Source organism: Rutilus rutilus (genome assembly GCF_951802725.1).
Source record: "Rutilus rutilus genome assembly, chromosome: 3".
Lineage (NCBI taxonomy): Eukaryota > Metazoa > Chordata > Actinopteri > Cypriniformes > Leuciscidae > Rutilus > Rutilus rutilus.
Genome location: NC_140211.1, coordinates 26,499,685 through 26,519,624, shown reverse-complemented (window position 1 = coordinate 26,519,624; position 19,940 = coordinate 26,499,685). Strand labels below are relative to the sequence as shown.

Sequence of the window (19,940 nt, the reverse complement as noted above, 5' to 3'; positions counted from 1 at the left end):
TTCTCAAATATTTTACAACACACTTATGTATGTACTGTCTGTAGTAAGTGGAACACTGAACAAAAAAAGGCCTAAGTCATTATGATGAATGGAGAAGAAGTGTTTTCCATTCATCATAGTGTTTTACATTGAGCACATCAGTGTTCAACTGGTTCTTATAAATGTCTATTCATATGATGGTTTGTGTGTGTCATTTGAAAACAAAATACCATTTTGAGAAGAAATAACATTGTTTTGAATGTAAAGTTTAATTTTGCAGGAGAATTGAGGGGTTTTGCCCATTGTGTGTGTGTTTTTTGATTTGTGTGTAGAGTTCTGAGAATATGAGGCATGCTTTCAGAAAATGTGTGTAAACAATCGAGAAAAACTGTAATTTTTCCCACAAAAACATTGTACACAGTGTACATCCCAACCAACACAAAGTTGTACATACAGTGGTCTACATACAATACAACAGAATAATTTACTGTATACAGTTACAGTAAAAAAAAAAAAAATCCAATGTTGGCATCCATTGCTCCATTGAAGAGCTCACCTGTTGCCCTTTTATGCTAAAGCTCTGATTGCTAATTGTAAAACTGTGTGACGGGTGTTTGCCCATGTGATGAGTCAGTGTGCATATTTGAATGGCAGTGTGTTCCTTGTGAAAACAAGAGATTTTTTGCATGAAAATTGTGCCAAAAGCAGAGAATTGTGTGTAGTGTTTTGAAAAGGTGTGTTTTAGATCTGCAATTTGAGTGTAAAGCAGGAATTGTGCTTGTAGTTTAGCAGAATTGGTTCAGGGGGTTGGTGAATGAGTTACATGTTGTGGTCATTGTGTCTCAAGTACCAGTATTTGTGTGTAAACAATTGAGAAAAACTGTAATAGTGCATTATAGAGTGACAGTTTTGTAATTTTATAAACATATTGCCTCATAATCTGAACAGTGTGTGGGGGTGTATGAGAGAAAGCAGTGTGTTCTTCTTTGTGTTTGAGACATGCCTGTCTGTACGTTTTGATGCCTAGTGTGAGTATGATATAGGCTTTAGGTGTTGGGCAATGTTTGTGTATTTTCTGCTGAACGCTGTGAGTGTTTGTAGATTTGCAGGGAATGATTAATTGTTCATTTGTCCTAGATTCGTTTTTTTCCTGACCCTGTTATCCTACACACACACACACACACACACATATTTTGGGTTTTCATGTTTTATGGGGACATTCCATAGACATTTAACAATTATTTTTTTACTGTATCTTTTATACTGTAAAAACTGTATAGTCTATGTGCCCTACCCTGCCCATATACCCATCACAAAAACTTTCTGTATTTTTACATAAAAAAAATAAAAACTCATTCTGAATGATTTATAAGCTGTTTTCCTTATGGAAAAAAATAAAAAAAGAAAGAAAAAGTCCCCCAATAGGACATGGATTTCAAATATTGCCATCTTTGTGGGGACATTTTTAACCCTTTAAAAAGAGCTGCATTTAAAAAATATATATTTTTGAGCTCGTGAAGTTTAGAGAAAATATAAGGAAAAACTGAACTTTGAGCACTTTGATTGGCTGATTACCCTGTCAGTGATGATGCTGTGGAAATGAATTACAGAGTTAAAGCTCACCAACTAAAATAAAAATAAAATAAAATATACAAAAAACATGTCTTAATATATGATATTATAGACAAAACTATTCTAATTGATATGGTAAGAAGATAGAAACTGTGTTAACATGAATTTACACATGACTAAAAAAGAAACAGAGAGAGGACTATGCTTCCTCATTTCAGAACACCAGAACACTTACACACCACTGTTTCATCTGCAGACTGAAAACCAAAGGGCTGAAGAACAACCCTCCCTACATCTCACGAAGACCATTTCCAGTCCAGTCACGGCTCATCGAGTGCAGTCGTGTTATGGAGTACAGGAGCTTCCAGTCTAGAGTCCCCTGATACCCAAGTGAGAACATGCTGTGTCACAATGAAAACAAACACACTCAGGCTTCATGGCGTGTGGGTATGACCAAACACCATACGTGTGATATGAAGTCATCTGATCCCAAAATATCCTCTGACACAGATACTCATGTGGTCATCACACCCCGTCTTCTTTACAGTGTTGGCCAGGAATAGAGATGTCAGTAAATATGCAGATTCATAATGATTGACAGCTGGAATAATTGTATGATTTCATTGACTTTTCAAATATACAGAAACAAGCACTTTTGGCCCTTTGGACTTTTAGAAAGTATCACTTTTCACACTCTCACTAGTTCAATTCCTCCACTAACAATGTCCAACAGTGCATACGTACATCTAGCCTGGTAATACCAAACTCTTCTACTTCGCTTCGTAGACATAGTCTGGAAGGGCGTAATTGAAAAATGTTTTCTTTCTCGCGGGGGGGGGGGGCGCTTGTCTGAAGTTTAAAATCATTGGTTACCCGTAAGCCAATCACATAACGTTTGGTTATGGCGTGTGTTATGCGCATGCTCAGCCACATCTGACTTCCACTGTAAACACATGTATGATGCGAAAACAAAACCATCGAGCGAAATACCGGAGTGAACATGGCTGTGAACGACTTTTGCAGATTATGTGAAGTAAATCTACGCATCCACGGTACAATCAGCGTCTACGTTACGGCTCTCAGCCCGCCCTCTGTTCGTTGATTGGCCCGGCTGTTTTGAGGCCGGAGGAAAACGGGGAAAACGGTCGCTATCTCAGACTGAGTACAGAAGCGAACTGAAATTGAGCGGAAGTACGAAGTCTGACGTAGTCAGGCTAACGTACATCCACCACTGTTGAATGTTTGTCATTTTCACCACACCACCAATTGCAGAATGCATTGTGTTCTAACTTTTAGATAATCATAGTTCTGAAAAATAAAAAATAAAAAATCTGTATTTAAAACAAACTTTCTCTCTTTTTTTTTAAAATAAAATAATAAAAATCAACCTGGGAAAAATAAGTGTGCAAAGTTGAGAAGAACACCCTGAATTATCATATCAAACTAATCAATATTTCCCTCCTTCTCCCACAGTTTTTCTCTTGCAGTCCTACCACCAGCATCCAGCCGTAGGGCTTCAGGTAAGTGTTTTATTTGTTTTGGAATTCTTGAAGCATTAAAATTAAGAACAGCATGGGAAAAGCTCATAACTGATATGATGGCCCCGCAGTAATAACATCAGACACTGAGCTTCAGTAAATAAACAGTATTATTGTGGAGGGGGTGACCTGCTGATGTCATCAGGACAGAATGTGTCATGATCATGAGGCTGTCATCAACAGCAATGTGAAGAAGCTCAGCTGTTGCTTGGTCTACAAAATAACTGTAACTCTTCCTAATAATCACTGGGCCTACCCCATCAAAAGTTGGCTATTTTCCAAATAGATGTATGAAATAATTTAAAAAACAAAAATAACTGTAATAAACGTCTTATCACACTATAACTTTATTTATTTAGCTTAAACAGTGATTAAATGCAAGTTTCCATGGTCAATTGCAGGCGATTTCCGTTCTCCCTCTCCCTATAGGTGCATGTATATATTCGCTTGTCAAAATAAAACTAACTGTGATTCGTCAGTTTCTGTTAGTTCCCTCCACAATCTTATCTTTATGATGCAAGGTTGTAAAAGTTGTAATAGTGATTCGCACTTTTGTGGGATTGAATTTGAAAATGGCGACGCAAAAATCAATCAGTTGATAAAAAAGCCTAAATTGGATATCCCAATTGTACTACTGCAAGAAACCAAGGCTATATGAATCCAGGCAATTCCTATAACTCTGTTTTTAACCAGAAGTTCTGTCGTCTCAGACTAATATTGCAGGAGGACATGTAAAGGTAAGTACAAATATTTTCTCAATGTTTATAGTTAAAAAATTCTAAACATTAATTCATAAAGCCTATACTGTTTATACATACTTGACAGAAAAAGGAAGAGCCATTTTATTGTGTTTTTCATGCAATTTTAAAAAAATTATATGATCAATAAGTCATGGCAAGTTGAAATAAGTGGACATTTGTAAAGAAGGACTACACACCTGCGCACATATAGGTTCCAACGCGCATACCTATAGACTAAACACGTGATGCGCATGTGCACGCCGTCTGCGCTTTCGCGGGTTTGCGTTTTTGAGGTTTGCGCATTGGAATCTATTTCAGGGTTTGTGCTTTCGAGCCACCAGGCACTGTTTTGTGGGAATGAGCGGGCCGGAGCGTGTTGAGTGTTTTCTGTTAGAACGGTGTTGTGTTAGCGGCCCATACGTTAATAACTAATGATCTTAGCAACGGAAGTGAATCAATCAAAACTAAGTTTAGCTGGACAATAACTTTATTCTAGAGCTGCTGTAAAGCCAAAACAATCTCTGTTACTTTAATTTCCTATTATCACTGTAAAGCTGCTTTGAAACAATCTATATTGTTAAAAGCGCTATATAAATGAGGGTGACTTGACTTGACATGTGTTTTTTATGTTGCATGATTCAAGTTGACCTTAAAAAGAAGCTTGTCTTCCCAGAAGAGGTGGTGGTGACTACACTTCAACCAGACATGGTTCTTCTGTCCAGGAGCACAAAACCCAACTTGGTTGAGCTGACTGCTCTGGGAGGACAGGCTAGCCATCTCTTATGAGTTGAAGAAGGCTATCAATATCTGATTGACGAGGCTTCTATTAAATGATGGAATGCAGCCTTGTTTCCTATCGAAGTTGGCTGCCGCAGCTTCCCAGCTACATCTGTGCGCTAGTTCTTACTGAAGCTTGGGCTGGAACCTAAATGACTGAAGAAGGCTATTAGGGTGATAGCAGCTGTAGCAAAGACTAGCTCAAGGTGGTTTTGGTTAAAGAGAGATCGCAGTTGGAATCCTTCTGTAGGTGAAGGCTGATTTGATCTTCGCTGCCCCGCTCAGGTGAAGCGTAGCTACAGGTTGAGGGGGGAAACGCTCATGACCCTGAGAAACCTGCTGAAGATGCAGAGGGATTTCCCAAAACCAGTGCTCTGACCACGCAGTCGGCTACTTTGAAGCTGCGTTATTTTTTTATTGGTAATTTGGTGTGCAGTTTTCATACTTATCCGCCCATCCTGTTTTATGAAGGCCCACCCACTTGAACATTTCTGGCCTCGTCCCTGGAACAAACCTAATCCCCATCCTTCTGTTTTCTAACTTGTACATCTTATCTTTCTCTGATGAATGTTGATGGTTAAGATATAGAACTCCTCCCTTATGGTTCTGGACTTCATCTTCGACGAAAACATAAATACAAAAAGAGAGATATTTAGAATTACTATTAGATAAGGTAGAGAGGAACGCTAAAATATTTATATATATTTACTTGTAATGTACTAGTGTATTAATCTATATAAATGTACAATGTTAAAATATCTTCTTTTGTGTTCCACAGAAGAAAAAAAGTCATAGGCCTATACCGGTTTGGAACAATGATGACAGAATGTTCATTTTAGGTGAACAATAACTTTAAGGCATGTGGACATGTTTATTGACCCCTCTGGGATCTGCACTGCAAGGTATCCAGTGTGTGTCTGTGTTTTTGTGTGTCAGCATTTCTGATGCACTCCTCTATAATCAAGAGCTTGTCTGTACAGATGCCACTGCTTTCTAATAACGTAAAATTCAAAGCCGAAGCGTTTCCTCTAGATACGCTGGTTTAATGTCTTTCTTAGTGCTCATTATATGTAATTCACTTGCTTTGAATTGAAGAGTTAATTCAAGTGAGGCAAAGGCATGTTAACAATCTGCCTTAATCACGTCTGCATTACTATACACACACACACATACACGCACACACACTTTTAGTTGATATATGACTACTATAAAATTAATGGCAACCTCTTGCTGCCAAGTTTGCCATTGTATCAGCCTGTCAGAACACATTCTCTCTTTCTCATGTCATTTGTCCTCAAGGAAAGCTTGTGAACTTTATTCCATGACAGCGGCTTTTGATCACTGCAAACAATCGGATTTGGATTGGACTGGATTTTTCCATCTGTTGACGAGAAGGGGAGGGGAAGGGCAAAGTTCTTTCTTCGACTGCGCCTCGGCCCGCTTACAGTATGTGCTGACCCGATCCAGTGCCAGGCATTCTTGAGCTTGCACATGGCACAAAGTAGGGGTTGTACAGTAGGTACGCACAGATTCTAAGAGTCTTATGGACTTGGTGATACTTTGATGAAGATTTGAAGGGCATCTCAGTGCACTATAACACAGTGACGTAACAAGCCCTAGTTTACCAGACTGTCTAATGCATCACAATTTCCCATTTGTTTAGGATTTTTAGAGTGCTGGTATTAGCAGAGACTTTGTTTGAAATATTTTTGTTGAACAATTGCAACATGGAAGACAAAATTCAGGTGTTTCAAAGGAATATTTTAGAAAAACAAGAGCCAGGAGTAGTCTAATATTCCTGTCTGTTTATGATTCCTGTAAATTATAAGTTGCCTAAGTATTGATAATTGAGTGACAGTTTCTACACTGAAAAGCTTTCAAAATCACCTTACACAGACTCAGTGACAACATGCCAATGTTTCAAAACCCAAGACAGTTGTATATGTTCCTGGGCTGAATGTTGCAATGCATTATTGCTTAGGATTGGCAGTTAACCAAGACAATCACTAACATATATTACATTTCCATTTATCATTAATAGTTTAACTGAATCAGAGAGTGAATTATAGTTTAACGTGAGGCCAAATTAATGTACAGTATGATACATCTAAGGAAAACTCTAAAATGCAGTTAAACATAAAGGAACATTTATATTATATAATATAACAGTTGTATTAAAATCAGCTACCAATAATTACTTTTAATTGGAATGCATGTTATGTGCCTGTGTTTTGTTCAGTTGACTGTGAGGCCTGTCCATAAAAACAGAAGCATCTTCAAGACAACATGAAGATGGTATAAGATAAAGAAAGTAAAGAAAGAAAGAAGATGCCTGTAGTGACGCCACAAGTTCTGTAAGCAGGGTTTGCTTTCGTGTGAATGGTGCATAAACTTTGATACCTCAGTTTGAGTGCTCAGACCAAGCTTTTAATTAATATAGCAAAGCATCACCCATTAACTACCATTCATCTTTATATCTTGACAGCATAATAGGAGTATTGGTGTCTAACATCAATGTGCTTCTGGTTTCTTTATAAGTGTGGTGGAACATACAGTATGCTCTGTTTTTATTAATCATGTCACTCCAGAAGATATTAAACATTTTGATTTGAGCACTGAGGCATGCTCTGGAGTTATTTGTTTTCAAACAGACTCAATTGGATAATTATGGTTGAACCGAAGTATTTTTGTTATGCACATCATGTAAACCAAGAGAATATTACAAACCAAACCACAGATCTGTGATGTGATGGTTTATTAACTACAACATGTAGCAGTAGGAAAACATGTTTGACATTAAATGAACAGTAGTGGTTTAGTGACAGCCTTCAAACTTCATATACATTTCAAAGCTAAACCTTTAAAATATTTGGGTAGCTGTAATTTGTGTCAAAGAGTTGCAGCAACAGCTCTGGACACATACATGCTTCAGGTTGTGAACGCTTTGGGAATTTTACTGTATTTCATGTCAGTCTCTTAGCAGCAATGAAGAGAAGTAAAACTCTGGACTCCATCAGGGCCAAGTTGGTGAAATGGTGCTATCAGCTTTTAAACTCGTGGGAATAAAAAAATTAATAAAATAAAAAAACACACACGGCCATCCTTTAAACTTCTTATCAGAGGTTGAAAACCAAAGGCTAGTCATGATGGGTTACACTATAAGATTTCACACTGGGTTTGCAAAGTTGTAAATATTGTCTTTAGCTCTTTCCTGCCGTTGATGAAAAGTAATAAAATAATTTGTTTTAGATGTATAAATACAACACTGTGTAAAACATAGTTATTAGCATCACCAATCGTTTTCAAATAAGTTTCCAGAAGATTCTCTTTGTCTAACTGATCGTCCCACCCCCAAATTCAAACCATTTGTTGAGCCAATGCTGCTGGTCAGGATGATCAGTAAAACAAATGACTTCCCAACAATGACTCTTTACTTAAAGTCAGCATGAAATGAAAATTCACGTTATATATTTTGTAAATGCATGTTATAGATCTTATTTTAAATTAGTACATTTTTAATCAAAATGTCATAACTGGATCTTCCAGTGAAAATAACAAACGTTTCTGGTGAAATATGCAGGATTTCTCCAATCATTTAGTCTGCCTAAACTCCTCCCCTGCAAGCTCACGTTCACCCGAATCTCAACGGCCAAATAAAACCAGGTCCCCATCCTATATTCTTTCTTTTCTTTTCTTTTTTTATGATAATCCATTACACTAGTATATATATATAACTTACATATATATTATTACTTATATATTTCACATGACCTTTTTTTGTGGCTTCCTGGGAAACGAATGATACTGATACTGTCCAGTCAAATCCAATCATTATTATTAATCAGGGAAGACAATTATCTTTTATTTTATTTGATGGGAGCGGTAAGGGAACTGGAAAATGGATAGGGGCTTCTGGCCCCAAAAATTTTAAGAACCACTGTCCTACATTAAAATGTATGGTAACAGTAGTGATTTGTAATAAATGATTTCTAATTTTTTATTTTGGATATGCCATCAGAGTCTGGGGATGGAAAGTTTTTTTGGTTGTTCAGTGGACTCGTGAATCAGCACAACACTGCCTGCTACACTGGGAAGTGGTCTGCACTTCCTCTTTCAGTCAGAGAAAGACAGGAGAAAAAGAGACAGACAGCATGGCTAGTCTCATGATTCGGGGGTGGAGGAGTTGTTTGTAGGGGTGACTACTCCGTTCTTGCAGAGACACACACACACGTAACAAAAGACTTATTCCACACACACTGCTGGACATTGTGTGCATGCATTTATTTGTCATTACAGGAAGTAGATCCTCTTACGGAGCATGTGCTCCTGCATCATCACAGCGTTATGTGTACCATTTGGTGCTGATCTTATTACAGTCACAGTTATATAAACCTTCAGAGAACAGCTCCATATAATCACTCCTTCAGTCTCAGTGTGGCATTTCTGCTGATTCTGTCTGGCGCACATGGGGCAGCTGCTCATCAGGGTGAAAGGTGACATGAGAAACATTAAGAATGCTGTGCAAAGGTTAGCTTACTTGTACTTATAACTAGCCTTTTTTAACTGCTTGAATGTCTTTCATTTCTCCTAGAGAGAAAACAAATCCTTATTGTTACAGCTGGTACATGTTGATTGAAACAGTTCATGCGTTTTAGTATTTAAATGTGCAAAGAATATCTTTATATATATTTTGTGTGAATTTTGTATAATGCGCTACAGAAGATGCAAATAAATTGTCCAAAATACACGTAAAAACCTACACATTGTTCTGAGTTGCTAGTGGCTGCATGGCAAATCGCATGGCAAAGGAAATTCAATAAAGTTGTTACTTGGAAAATACAGGAACAAAACCACATTCCAACATAAATGAGACTGAACAATGATCAGAGGAAACTAAGGGCTTATATACACAGTGATAACAAGGTAACTAAAAGAACAACAGGAGAACACAATCCAATCAGTAACCATAGAAACAAACTAACAAACAAAAGCAGCAAAGGGAACAGAAGGAAAACAAAACTAAAGCACAAGATCGTTATAATAGCACCCCCTCCCAAAATGAGTACAACTGAGGAGGAAGGGTGGAGGCTTTGGAGGAGAACAAGGGGCTGATGAAAGGCAGAAAACAAGAGGAGATGATGGCGTGAGAAACCAGGGCAGCGATGGCGGTGGGAAGAGCCAGGGAGGAGAAGAGAGCAGGAGGATCCAGGTGGGAACCCAGAGTACAGCCAGGACAAATGCCCCTGGCATATTCGAAGGAGGGAGGAGACATGGTGGCAACTTGGCCGGTGGACGACAAATGGAGATGGAGACCGAGGACCAAGGAGGAGCCAAAGGGGTGGAGGGAGAAAGCACAGCTGAAAGCCCAGAAGTCCGTGGCACAGGTAGAGTGATGTCTAATCAAGGTGAAGCCGGAGGGACAAGGAAGCCCGGTGGAGCCAACTGATCGATGAGCCGAGGTGGAGTGATGGGCTTGGCGGCTGGAGGCAGAGCCTGGGGATCCTCTTGCCAAGGTGGAGTTGGAGACCAGAATACCCAAGGCAGATCCACGAAGCAACAGAGGAGACGAGGGACAGAAGGAAACAGCAGATGTGTTATAGGCAGAGGAGGTGGTAGAGAGGCTGGGCTGGATCTTTGGAGACACAGGAGACTTGGAGCTGGGCAGAACCAGCAGGGATGGACTCAAAACAGTGAGCAGAGACCAGCTGCAGCTCACCCTCAGTGACGGGAGTGTGGGCGGGACTTCATTCCATTCCCTCGAACTCCATGAGGACACTCACTGGCACAGATGATATTGCTGACTCGTGCACCTTGTCAGACCTCTCGTCGGGCTTGGGCTTTGGTTCCGGGGCGATGCTGGGCTAAGTCATTCTTTCTGTTGCTGACATCACGGCAGAGTCGGGCTCCGTGTCTGAGGTGGGCTTTGGCATATAGGCTCTGTGCAGGGAGCGGGAGGCGGCTGGCTGGGCTCTGGGTCCAGAGTAGGGCTGGTGACATCTTCATCAGCAGAGTGATCACCAGCACCCACTACACAAAAGTGGTGAAATTCCCTTGAGGATCATCCATGCTGCGTGCCTTGGAGAGAAAAAAAACAAACAAACAAACAAAAAAAAAAACCCGGCAAGTAGTCGGGGAAGTTGGTAAGGCAGGTCTAAACGTTTCCTTGTGTGGTCCTCGAGGTTTAGATCTTCTTGCTCTAGTAGACAGAGCAACTAGATAGCAGGTAAGTCCCTATTCGGTGTAATAAAACTTTCTGGGTTCAGTCTTGTTACGAGTTGCTGTAATATATATATAAAAAAAACATATACAATTTTTTTTTTTTTTAAAGCACGGCACAGGAGAAACAATAACCAATTAATTTTTTTTTTAAACTTTAATTATACACCAAAAAACAAAACAACTTGGATATAAACATAGCTATTAGATGCTGCTAGCATTGAATTTTGATTAACACCAGGCTATGGCCCCATCCACACTACTGCGTTTTCGTTTGGAAACAGAGACCTTTTGCTATGTTTGCACCTCCCATCCAGACTAAAACGGCAAAAACGAAGACCTAAAACGGAGAAGTTTAGAAACGCTGCCGACCCCGTTTTGCGTTTTGAATCTCCGGAGGGCGTTTTAGTGAAGACGGGTCAAAACAGAGGAATTTAGAAACGATGACGCAGAGGCTCACGCTCGGCTCTATGATTGGGTGTCATCAGCCATGGAGTATACACAGGTAATATTCAGTACCAGTAAACTCCACCCGCCGGAACAGTTTCTTACAGTAAGAAACTGGCGCGTCTCAGGCGTTGAAAACGCGTGCATGCTAGAAATAGAACCGACGCCTATTTTTCATGCCACACGCAAGCGTGTTGGAAGTGTTTCCAGGCAAAATAGAATAGGAAAAGATGTTTATATGTCATTTTGACACAAATACATATTAATAAATTACATTTTGATGTTTGAAAGTCTCTAGGTTTACACCAGCACGCGCATGCCCAGTGTTGGTGAATGGTCACGTGATCCACGTTTTCAGTCGTTTTAATGTGGACGGAGATCAATTCTAATTCACAGCTAAAACGCTGGTGTGTGGATGGGGCCTATGACTCTGGGGCTTATGACTCTGGGGCTTGAATAGGCACTTGGCTGAGCTCTGGGGCTTGAGCAGGCTCATGTGCTGGAGCCAACACTGGAGCTGACTCAGGGTCTGGAGCCGACCTGTGTGTGTCCCAGACACACATAAATGCTAGAGCCATTATGGCTATTGCATCTCTCTGGAATTTCCCTCACTGGAACAGACTCAGGAATTTTACACTCAGGAATGGACTCTGGGAAGCCATTTTGAGATGGGAGAGAAGCAGATCAGCAAAATCAATATGGGTGAGGAGAATGCTCATGTTGCTGTCTGTTTAGGGTCTTCAGTTACGGAGTAGTAGATTCAAGAAAAATTTATAGGAAAAATATGGAGAGAGTTTATTACGACAGAAGACAAACAGTTAAGTAATGCAGAAATATGGCAGTTCATTGAGATAATATTACTGAATTGGAGCTTGCAGTGGAGCTCGTGGATGTGCAGATGGAGGACCGGTGAAGCACAGACCTAGTGGTGACAGAGGTAAGTTGACTGGTAATCCTTACTTGAACACAGGAAGACGAACGGAGACACTGGAGTGGATAAGCACAGGGACATAGCTGGAGATAAACATACAAGTCCTTGAAAGGCAAGTAAGAGTATTCACTCAAAACATGACCAGACATCCATGAAGAGTGTTGTGCTGGCTTTTAAGGTGTGGAGCTGATGAGGGTGATTGATTGCAGGTGCAGGTGATGGTGGAGCGTGTGCAGGTGGGAGCCAGGAAGGATTGTGGGAAATGAAGTTCTGAGGTGACAGGTGATCGCGACAATGACTTTGTATCAGGTGTAAATGTAGAGTTTATTCATTCATCCCACATCCACTGTATCCCATTCCTCAAATAACCACAACAAGCAGCTGTAATATCTGTTACTATGACAGCAATGAAGGGAGGATTCCATATCCCTAACCCCCTTTCCCGTCCCACATCGGAGAAGAGATAAGATCCATTAGGAACTTATGATGGGATCCTCCTACAATAGCGAGCTCATTGTGGGATGTGCGGAATGGCCTTATGAACCAGAGCATGTGAGAACCAGGCTCTACTTTTGGCAGAGGACATTAACACACAGAGCTGATTCAGCAAACATGCCATACACTCAAGCTCTTTATATATAAATGCACTCATTCATTAATAGTAAGTACATTCTGGACAGGATCTTTACTGATCTACAGGAAGTCCTGTTCTATATGATTTCTTTGAGTATATTTGATGGTCAGCTCTGTGAAGTTGTTAAAAAAAGACTGATAATGTGTTGTATCTGTTCAGTGTTAAGTTATTATTTATTTATTAGGAAATACATTTTTTTTTAGAGGAAAATACTTCAACATTCTCTGATCATCGTGCTGGTTTATCTCCTCACCACATATCCAAAATAGCCGTCAGGGCCAGCACGGGTCATCTGGCTTTGTTTGCTCATGTTAATCCTTTGAAGTTAATTGAAGGATCAATCCAGAGAATATTAATAATTATTGCGATGAATTCCCAACATACAAATTTTAAAGAACAAAAAGACAAATGGAAAAAATCTGTATGCAATACATTAAAAACGAATCATAACAATTGTTTAGTTCATTCTTCAAAATAAGAATTTTTGACAAATATGTTCAATAACATTGTGAATTTTCCATTAAATGTTAAAAGAGCTCTAATGTCAGTCACCTGATCTTGCCCTTTAGATTTTTGCCTTAATTCAGCAGAGGTCAGTGAAGTCATGTGTTTCTTCGCTGCAGTAGGAGGAAATAAATCAGTGTCATCTGCAGAGTGATTTTGGAAAGCAGCATTTGGAATATTCCTCTAACAACCCAAACTAGCTTTCAGAAAACAAAGGGCCCTGTAAAAATGTCTCCCTCTGAATTACTGCATGATTTAGTTGTTGAGAATGAACCATTGAGGAATCAGGAATCCTAATAAAAATCATTGAGACCCTAATGCGTATATATGCAGACTTTTATAAGTGATAATATTTACAGAATGATGCTTTGAATCTCTTAAGCTGTAAAAAACTAGATGAGGTCAGAGAGAGCTTTTTTTCAGATCAGATCTGGCTCCGATAACAGCTCAGATACATTTGTTCCAAATTACTGTTTTGTGGAGGCACAATTGAGGAAAAATGTGCTTCATGTGGAAACATTTAAATTAATTGATTTTATTCTAATCAAAATATATCCTATTGACATCACTGAATCACTGTAAATTCATTATGTTACAAATTTAAGGGTCAGAACAGGTAGAATTAGGGCCAGCACAAACCCTCTATTGGCATTAAAAAACTATTATCAAGATTTACTAAAGACACGCAGTGAAAAATTTGCGCTGAAAAGGCGTGGACAGTTATTTTTGCGGCTGATTGCATATGCATTTGAAGGAGTTTCCCTTTCAGACGCAAAACTTATGGGAGGAGAGTATTTAAATGAATCATGCAAGGTGATGCACTAGTCAATTTACCGGTATTTGCACCATTATTTAATTTGGATTGGGATTTTTTGGGATTACGCTCTCACGCTAATTTGCCGTTTAGTAAATCCGACCATTAGTGTCTAAAGGTAAAAACTGTAGGTTATAGTGTGCCCACCTAAAATTTACATTATGAGGACAAACAGATACAATGCTGGGCTCATTTCTAAAGAAGCTTTGAGCACCAACTCTGAGTGTTTAAAGTCCAGCTGAGCTTCTGCCAGAGAATGTCAAGCCCACGCCCTCCTAGCCATACACTGGAAAACCGCACAGAGAGCTCACACGATAGGCCAGCTGACTGCAGCCACTTCAGCCAATGATTACACTTGTGAGGCTAACACCCCACCCTCTCTTAACCCCCCACTCACTGGGCACCCGGGAAGAGATCAGGAGGTCTCTGGGTTGCAAGGTCTAACATAGTCTTTTGCTGTGGCATTGACGCACACTCTGATACATAATTTATACCCCTTCACATTGTCAGAGATCCATCTTCTGGGAGTTAAATATCCGCCACGCTTTTTGCCCTGGTGGAATTCATCCATCATATTTCAGCCTTTGACCCAATTAGTTTCGACTTATGCTCTCTATGCACAGTTTTCTTTATTCATTTAGATACAGACATGGCTCTGTCCCTTATCACTGACCCCTTCATATCTATTAAAGTATCATCCCAGTAACTGAAGCTGGTACTGGTACTACAGTCGATACCTTTACATGGCACACCGTACAAGAATTTCTTAACTGGGTGTGACAAGATTTGAGTAGTAGTTACATTAATGTAGCCCTAAAGAGTACAGAGACCAAAACAGCGTTATTTCATGAACTTGTGTGCAAATATAGTATCTTGCATGTGGCGTCAAAGGCACAGTGCATTGATTTACCGGGCATGAATATTCGCTACATTGTGGTGTTTGTCTGAAATGCGGTACATTTGGACTTTTCCGCTCATCCACCATATTTATGACCATCATTGGGGAGAAGTATTAGCAGTGAATACAAAAACATATTCTGATATAAAGGGGTGGTCACTTTTCTACACTACACTTTCGATCCTTTGACTTCCATTCATACTCATACGAATACCAAAGACTGGAAACAGAATACGAAGAAGTTTTCCATTTCGCTCCGTTCCAAAGTTCCAGTTCTGCGAATTCTTGTGTTGTAAATTTATATTACTTGAAGAAATGTGACCAATAGAAGACCGATACGTCCCGGCATGAGCTCTCAGCTGAATTAAAACGTTAAAGCTGCAGGTTTGTAGCGTTGCATTAAAGTGGAATATATTGTACAATTTTACTAATTAATTATTTGTTATATTTTGAATTCATGTTTTAAAAAAGATACAGCATAGCGTGATGTCACATCATGACCGATGCAGTGTCTGAAGAAATTTTGCGTGTTTAAAGTCTAATGCTGATTTCTGTGAAGTGATCAGGGATCAAGCTTGAACAGCATGGATAATCATGTGCTGAGTGAACACAATGCATTAAATATGCTGTCATTCTCAGGTGTAGGTTCAACAGGTTTATCATGTGGTATTTACATATAACATATGTATAACATATAACATAAAATTTACATATAATTTACATATAATACCCCTTTCCATTTATATTTTATGCATTACTGTAATGCATATCGTCACCTTCCTAAAATAATTGCCGATGTCATTTTTTCAGGTTTCTCAGAAAACAAAAAACGGAACCTGACTTCAGAGGCCGAGTAGACTTTCGTTCTTCTTGATGCAACTGCCATCTTGAAAAGCTTGTAAGATTGCCTAAGTCTCATTGTCTTTTGACTTAACGTTAGGCAAAATAAAACAGCCTAAGTCACACTCTTGACATAGGCCATTATACTACAGGGGTAGAAATGCATGATCTGTTCAACTGAGGATGTGGGCGATTTTACCAGAGGTGGCCCGCATCACGAGGAGATGACTTATGCAAAAAAATCATTTTTGTCAAAAAATTACTTAGGCAGTTATTTTAGGAAGGTGACGATATTGTTATGTGACTGCCCTTAACAGTTAATTGTACCAATTAAGAGCGTGTTCAGATGGATTAGCACTTCCTGGTGATTATTCCACTGACAGATCATATACAAAATTAGTATAAAGCCAACATTACTTCATCATGTGTCTGTCATCATCCAATATATTCAATGACATTAACAAAAGATCCATCTATCTATCTATCTATCTATCTATCTATGACAAATGTTTAGAGGTGGGGTTAGGGGCTTAAAATATATACAGTTTTCTCTTTGGCTCATTTTTAGAAAGTCTTATTCTTTAAACCAGGGTTCCTCAAACTCGCAGTCCTGCAGAGTTTAGCTCCAACACTGATCAAACACACCTGAGCAAGCTAATCAATGTCTTCAGGATCACTAGAAACTCACAGCTAGGTGTGTTTGATCAGGGTTGGAGCTAAACTGTGCAGGACAGTGGCCCTCCAGGACCGAGTTTGAGGAACCCTGCTTTAAACTAAGGGGAATTGTCAACTGTTTTATGGGACATTACAACTCTATTGTATGTCTGTAAAATGTAGTAACTCACCCAAAACATTTAATTCATGCTTCAAAACCTAGTTGTTGTGTTCGTAAATCCCACCAAATTAAAAAAGGTTTCTATCATCATGTGAGCCCTACTGGTCAAAATATTTGGATGCTTTTTTCAGATTTCAACAGTAAAAGTTTACGGGGGAAAGTCAATAGCCACTGTACACAAAAAAGAGGCACATTTGTATGACATTCCATGTCATAGCTATTTATGTATACATGTGTCTGACAGATTTATACAATTAAATGGATCATTTTGCATGTGATGGCGCACACGTTGAATATGTTTTACAAGTTGCGAAGAGTATGACTATTTCACGCCATGTGCATTTAGTTGTTGTGCAAATTGTAGACAATAGTTGCATGCATACACTTTGCTTAAATGTAAAAAGAAGCAACATGACATCATGACTTTGCGTAAACATACACGCCACTTTCAAGTCAAGTGGCGTGTTATCTATACGCATTTTGAGCTATCCGCGTGTATGTCCACGCCGTCATCTTCCGCGTGTATGTCTACGCCGTTAAATGTCCGAGTGATTCCGCGTGTATGTCTACGCCGTTAAATGTCCGAGCGAAACGAAGCAAAATGTAAATCTACATCTGGGGAGTGATATTTTTTTACTAGGATGGTAGGGGAAGACTCATAAATGGTATTAACCCCAGTGACGGGTAGGTTTAGGGACGGGGTTGGGGTAAGTCATATATATTTATATAGAGAGTAATGTAACGTTAAGTCAACGGCGTTGATAAACACGCTGAAAAGCGATTATGCGTGTTGATAGCACGCCAAAAATGGAAATACGAATTGGCGTGTCATACATACGCCATTTCATGAGATCAGTCTGAAAGAAATTAAAATGTGTGAGCAAGAAACTAATTGTTCAAAGATCTGAACTTATTGTTATGAGAAAAAAAAAAAAATCTCATTCAAGAACTTAGCCAAAGCGACTGAGAATATACAGTATATATAATTTTAGATGCACTATAAAAACTAAACTAAAACCTTATAAACTAATGTTAGTGCCCATTTTAGTCCATATTGTATATTCCAGCTATCCAGTAATATCCAAACATGCAAAAACGAGTATCCAATATTATTAGAAAATATGTATATGTATGTTTGAATATCTATGAATACTAATGAGTTGTGCTTTGAATTTGCTATAGTGCGGGCACAGTAGTGAAGATGTTCAGAACTTTCTGTTCAAAGTTTTGGATGTTCAGGTATAAAGAAAAAATATGGGTGCATAAAATCAGTTGAACTAGTTTTAACTGGCTAACATGTGTAAACTGGACTCATAAGAGACGTCAGGATTAGCAAACCAGGAATGGAGTTCCGTGTTCACTTGATTCAATGACTTTCTCAAGCTTTTCAGTGACGCATACAAACATAAAATTACTACAGCCACCAAACTTCCTTTTCTCTGTTTTAAACAGACACACACTGCATTGCATGCTCTTGAATACGTTTATGTCATTAATAATTGTTTATTCACCAACTAAATGACTTCAGAGTAGGTCAATTTATTTATTTATTTTTTACAGAGTTCAAAACGCTAAGACATACTACACTCAAATTCACTGTGAAACATAATACCACACAATATCATGCTCTCAACTTATAAAATGACTTCACATGCAGCTGCCTTTAACGTATAGGCCTTGACCTCAGTGCTAATGCCAACACTTTTGGCACATTTAGGACTTTAAATGTTTTCCATGAAAAACGCAGCTAATGCTAATCTGGTTATAGGTGTTGCTATCGTGTGGCCAGAGTCAGAAATCCCCTCAATCATGCACTAAATGGGAAATGTTCACTATTAGACAAGGAGACAACGCCATCCTGAACAAAACTGTTCTTTGTTGTTACAACAGTAATGGTATTTTGATATATTATGGTACTTACATGGTGCTACAAGGTACTACTTTAAAAAATGTAAGTGTTGTGGAATCACCAAAGTTTGTACTAATAAAAGTGACATTTTGAAATCCTTTTTGGGATCCTTTCTACTGGCATCTATAAGCCAGACAGCGGTAGATGTTTTGCTAATGGCTGGAATCTAGTTGTATAATAATGCATTTACCCCCATGCACTTAATTTATGTGAATAACTGAGAAGAGTTTTCTATGTGGCAAAATGCCTAACAATTGAAGGAACTACATTTTTTTTTCACTGGAAAGCCAGTCATATGAATCAATGCAGTCATTTACCGTAAGCCAAGAGTTAAACCTGTCTGATCAGGTTGTTCTTGCATGAGTGATCCACATATTTAGCATGACATCACAGTTCCCTCCTACACTGGGGTCCCAATTCAGAGCGAAGAGAGGTGAAGAAAAGTATTTGGAACCACTCACTACGTCAAGATCTGTACTGAAGTTATTCTTCTCTCATTGTTTCTGCAGCTGGATTGTGTGAGTTTTGTTGCTTTGCATAAGAGGTCAGATTGAAGCCTTCAGGGCAACAGCTGATGGATAAAGATCACACGAAAAATCATAACAATTATACCTCATCTGCTCTCATGGCCTCTTTTTTCTCCTCTTTATTCCATGGAAAATAAATATACTGATTCTCTTTTATGCATTTAGTAAATAAGTTTGTCTGTAAAAAGAAAATGGTTAGTGTTCCTGCATGTTGTTCCTCAGTGTCACCCAGCGGAGGAGGGCTGCAGGGGGCAGATTATGTCTATATACTGTAATTAAATTTCATTATGTGGTTTTTCTGACATCAGCGACAAACGTCACCCATTTATTTTGACCTAAAGAGCCGTCTTTCCCCATTTTACATAACACCAGCCTTCCTTCTGCCTCTCTCATTCTCTCTCTTGGATGGAAATGCTCTATTGTAGCATTTTAAGGCAACATGGGGCCGATTCTGTGTTTCTGACTCTGTTATAGTGCTTGTGTGGGTGAAGATGGCTAGTCCAGAGGTCACTGTCTCTTAAGGCAGAAAGCTGATGAGCTTGTCATGAGGTACAAACGCGCAGCCGTGTCCTCTATAAAAAAAAAATCACAGCGACTTCTCTCTTGCCCCAAACCTCAGAACAGAAACATTGAGGATAAATGAATATTTCGATAAAACATGAATAAATAATAATAATTGGATTAAAATAAAATTATTTTTTCTTTTTCTTTTTGGTTTGATTTTTTTTTAATGTAACGACATTTAGAAGTCTGAAACCAGTTGAAATGGACTCCTGGAC

At 39.0% G+C, this 19,940-nt stretch overlaps 1 protein-coding gene across 1 annotated transcript in view; it reads left to right on the top strand.

Annotated features, from left to right (window-relative positions):
• Positions 1-1,818: 1,818 nt before the first annotated feature.
• heatr3 (HEAT repeat containing 3) overlaps positions 1,819-19,940 on the top strand; it is a 42,595-nt gene continuing 24,473 nt past the window's right edge. The window contains exons 1-2 of the mRNA XM_084404141.1: positions 1,819-1,941; positions 3,025-3,071. The gene's annotated coding sequence lies outside the window, so the exon portion shown is untranslated. The remainder of the gene's footprint in view (positions 1,942-3,024; positions 3,072-19,940) is intronic.